The sequence below is a fragment of the Piliocolobus tephrosceles genome, chromosome 1, assembly GCF_002776525.5.
Source record: "Piliocolobus tephrosceles isolate RC106 chromosome 1, ASM277652v3, whole genome shotgun sequence".
NCBI lineage: Eukaryota > Metazoa > Chordata > Mammalia > Primates > Cercopithecidae > Piliocolobus > Piliocolobus tephrosceles.
The window spans coordinates 84,863,614-84,868,644 of record NC_045434.1 but is presented as its reverse complement, the minus strand read 5'-3'; positions in this window follow the sequence as shown (position 1 = coordinate 84,868,644).

Here is a 5,031-nt window from a genome sequence, read left to right as displayed (position 1 = left end):
AATCCCAGCACTTTAGGAGGCCGAGACGGGCGGATCACGAGGTCAGGGGATCGAGACCATCCTGGCTAACACAGTGAAACCCCGTCTCTACTAAAAAAATACAAAAAACCAGCCGGGCAAGGTGGCGGGTGCCTGTAGTCCCAGCTACTTGGAAGGCTGAGGCAGGAGAATTGCTTGAGCCAGGGAGGCAGAGGTTGCAGTGAGCTGAGATCCGGCCACTGCACTCCAGCCTGGGCAACAGAGTGAGACTCTGTCTCAACAACAACAACAAAAAAAAAAAAAAAAAAAAACTTAGCTGGGTGTTGTGATGTATATATATTCCCAGCTACTCAGGAGGCTGAGGTGGGAGGATCACTTGAGGTCAGGAGTTTGAGGCTGCAGTGAGCCTTGATCATGCCACTGCACTCTAGCCTGGGTGACAGTGAGTCTCTGTCTCCAACAAAAAAAAGAACAAAAAACCAAATGGATCTTGTTCCACATAGGGCAGACAGGACCCAGAGGACATAGCAGTCCGCAGCAAAGGCACTGGATTCTGAACAGCCCGTGTCTTGTTTGGGGAGAGGGGAACTGTTGGCCCCAGTATGTGGTCCAAGGCTTGGTGACAAATTCCAGCAAACGTTAGTGGTTTAAAACGACAGTCCGCATAGATTCGTCTCTCACAGTTCCTGGGAAGCAGGACCCTGGGCTCCATGGCAACCTGGTTCTGCTCTAAGGTCTCAGCTGAGGTGTCAGTGCCTGGGTTTACCTTGAAGGCTTTGTGGTGGGGTAGGTTGGGCACCCCCCTTCACGTCCAGCTGGAGCCTTGGAGCAGGACCTCCTGTGGAACCAGGGTCTTGGCAGACGTCCTCAATGAGTGACGTTGAGACCAGGCCATCCTGGATTAAGGTGGGCCCTGGACCCGTGACAGGCGATCATCTAAGAGAAAGGGGAGGGGGATCTGAGATACACAGATGGGGAACCAGCCGTGAGAGGACAGGGTGGAAACGAGTGTGTGGCCATGTGCCTGAGGCACCTGAGCCACCAGGAGCTGGAGGAGGCTGTGCAGGGTCCTCCCCAGAACCTTTGGAGACAGCATGCCCGGACACTTCAATGTGGGGCTTCTGGCTGCAGAGCTGCGAGGAAGTAACTCCCTTGCTGCTGTGAGCCACCCAGGTTGTGGTAACTTGCTGTGGTCACCGTATGATGCCAGTACACCTCCTTCCCTCATGTCTGGTGCCAAGGCTGGGAAAGTCAAATACCTGGGGCTAAAAGCACTGGGGTTCCTCAGATGATCCTATTTGCACCCCTGCATGGAGTGTCTGCCCACACAGCCTCAGGGTCATGAGTTTTCTGCAGGCAGCCACCTGACCTGCCCAGCCAGGCATGTATCTCCCCCATGGGTCAGTTTGAGAGCAGGTTGGGTCCCGTGTAAGGCTCAGGACTGCTGGGCTTTGTTTGATGTCACCTGTTGCCACAGTGACTCTGGCTGCTAGGATCAGACACTTCCCTTCCTGGGCACACTATCCCGAATCCCCGGAAGAACCAAGGGGATCCCCCAGCACAAGACTTGTTGGGGAGGGGTGCACAGGTTTGAGAGAGAGAGTCGGGGCTGGCCAGGGGGCGTGGCTCGGGCAGAGGAGAGTGCTCATGGTGACCCTGGAGGAGACCCTTCCTTCGTTCATTGCTCCCAAGGACAGGTGTTTCTAAAGGAAGCCAGTTGTGGAGAATGTTGGTCCTGCAGTGGCGATTAATGCAAAGATGCCCTGAACAAAGTGGAACACATGTGCCTGCCTGCTAGCCCTGTCCAGCTGCTATTCTCGGATGCATGTGCTCTTGTGGTGGAACCGGTGAATGTGTGGCTCCCAGTCCTGGGGCACACCCCATTGTGTGAGGCTGGGGGTCTTGTGGGGAGCCAGGCCCCTGGTGTGGGTCCCTGCACAGAAGCCCCACGCAGCCCCTGTTTTGCTGAGTGCGGCTGAAAAACCCCCATACCCACTGCCCTCTGTCCTCAAATTTTTCTCATTTTAAAAATTGTGGTAAAACACCCATAACATAGGACTTACCATTTTAACCTTTTAGAAAGAATTCAAATTTTTTAAGACAGGGTCTTGCTCTGTCACCCAGGCTGGAGTACAGTGGCGTGATTTTAGCTCACTACAGCCTCCGCCTCCTAGGCTCAAGCGATTCTCCCACCTCAACCTCTTGAATACCTAGGATGGTAGGCACGCACCACCATGCCAGCTAATTAATGTATTTTTTCTTGTACAGACTGGGTCTCGCTATGTTGCACAGGCTGATCTCAAATTCCTGGCCTCAGGCGATCCTCCCACCTCAGCCTCCTGAGTAGTTGGGATTATAGGCGAGAGCCACTGCATTCAGTGACTTTTTTTTGTTTGTTTCTTTAATAGCTACCATCCTGATGGGGTGACCTGGTGTCTCGTGGTGGTTTTGATTTGTGTGTCCTGAAGGACTCGCGACTTTGAGCATCTTTCCATGTGCCTGCTGCTGTTTATAGATCTTCTCGGGAGACATATCTGTCTTCCCTCTCATTCTTGCGTGCGGATGTCCACAGGCTGACCCCTCAGCTGCTCAGCCAGGCCCCTGCTCCTGTCCACAGGGCCCACCCTCCAGATGCACTCCCTGCCTGCCTCCTGCAGGTTCCAGATGCACAGGGCATGGTGGCCTAGCCCTCTCTGTCTCCCTCTGTCCTTCCCTCACCTGCTTTCTTCATAGCATGTGCACATCTGACATGGTTACTCGTGTGATTTCTGTCTGCCTTTGCTGTGGACACACCATAGACGCTCAGCCAATGCTTGAACCAGCAGGCAGGTGGGACTATGCCAGGACTGGACGGTGGCTCAGAGAGGGGCTGCCTGGTCTGGGGCCTGACGGGTGGGAGGAGGAGAGGCCTGCAGCACCCATTGGAGGTGCATGGCTGCCCAGCACAAGAACAGGGGAGGAGGCAGTCAGGCGGGGGCGCTCCTGCCCAGGCCACAGAGCTTTAATTGAAACGCGCCCCGAGCATGACCCCACTCTACGTGCATTCTTCTCTTAATTGGGGCCCTTCGGGAGGGGCGACTGAGGTTAATTAAAAAGCCCAGCTGAAGGCATTGTTGTCTTCCTAGCATCTGCTGCCAGCACCCGCCTGCCTATGCCCCACCTGTGCCCAAGGCCTGGGCTACCGGGGTGGGCAGAACCATGCCCCAGGGGCCTCCAGCCCCCATACCTATCACTGCAGCCTGCAACCAGCCTAGGTGGGGGACGTTGCTCATTGCTGGGGCCTTAATGAAAAGGAGACTCCCCCTGGACACCCTGAACTGATGGGCCCCAGTGTTCCCACCGTGGGAGAGCGAGGGCGAAGCTGGCTCTGGGACACCAGAGTACCTTGGCCTGTCCTGGCCTACTTGTATCAGCTCCTAACTCCTACCTTGGGGGTCTGGGTGCTGCCCACGGCTCCCAGGCGACTGCACGGTGACCCTGCCCTCTCCCACTCCACTGCCCATCACCTGCTGGCCCAGCTACACACCTACACCTGGGAGACCCCTTTCTCAGGAGGCAGGGAGTAGCCAGGGCTGCCGTGGAAGGTTCTGGGTGCCACAGGAACATGCAGAGGGTGGGTGGCCCCATGAGGGAGGCTGGCACGGAGGGCAGGGGAGGGCTGTCGCACTGCCCTCTCAGCGTATGCCCTGGGGCTTGGCCGCAGTGAGGGAGACAGACTCCTTGGAGCAGAAGGACCACAAAGAGGAACTCAAGCAGTCAGGGAGTGCTGGGCCCCCTTCTGTCCCAATGGAGGGGGTGATAGATGAGGTGACAGAGTGTCACCATGGCCCGCAGGACAGCCACCCGCCCAGAGCCTAGGCACCCATCCGAGCCCTGTGGTCCAGGCCCAGAGGCCTCCACAGAGTCTGAGTAAGTAGGCAGGTGGTGGGAGGAGGCCCTGTGCACCTGGCACGCAGGGATGCTTGTGATCCAGGAGAAAAATGAACCCTTGGCAATAGCTGGGAAACGTCTAAACGACCGATGCACTGGTGCAATGGACTTGCAGGTGCAGACAGCAGCCACGCTGAGTGCTAGTCAAGGGGCCCCATTTGCTGAGTAGGCACATGGCCTGGAGCCTGGGAGCCAGGCATCACCCCGGGCTGATGGTGTGGAAGCCCAGGGAAGCTCCTTGTGCTACACAGCAGGTCATGATGTCCAAGGGGCCAGGGTGGGATTCATGCCATAAAGGTGGATGCTGCTTATCAGTCCCAGGCCGCAGAACAGGGGACAGAGGCAGACGCCAGATCTCCTCCCTGACTCTGGACCAGCCCACAAAGGAGCAACTCAGAGTGGGTTGTGGCCAACTGCACACCTTTAGGCAGCACTGAGCCAGGATGGCCTGAGTAGAGCCACCTATGGTTAGGCACAGCCCAGGAAAGTGCCCACACTAACAGGGAACAGACTGGCCTCTGACCCTCCGCCTGAGGCAGGCCGAGTGACACAGAAACGGGAAGGTGACCAGGACTCTGTGTCTGCAGGATCCCCACGTGATGCCCCAGACACAAAGTATACAAACCATCATGGACACTGAGTACGGTGCCTTGACACCCCAACAGCACTGTGACCCCTGCACTATGCCCTACACTATCCCCCTACATATCCACCTACGCTATGCCCCACACTATCCCCCTTCACTATCCACCTACACTCTCCACCTATAGTATCCCCGTACAGTATCCCACCTGCACTGTTCCCCTCCACTATTCCCCTACACTATCCCTCTACACTATCACCCTAAACCATCCCTCCTACACTCTCCCCCCTACAGTATCCCTCTACAGCACCCCCTACACTATAGCCTCAGCAATATCACCCTACGCTGTCGCCCTACACTATCTCCCCTACACTATCCCCCTATACTCTCCCACCTACACTATCCCCCCTACTCTATCATTCTACACTATCCCCCCACACTGTCCCTCTACAGCATCCCCTACACGATACCCTACATTATCGCCCTGGCAATATCACCCTACTACACTATTGCCCTACACTATCCCCTATACTACCCCC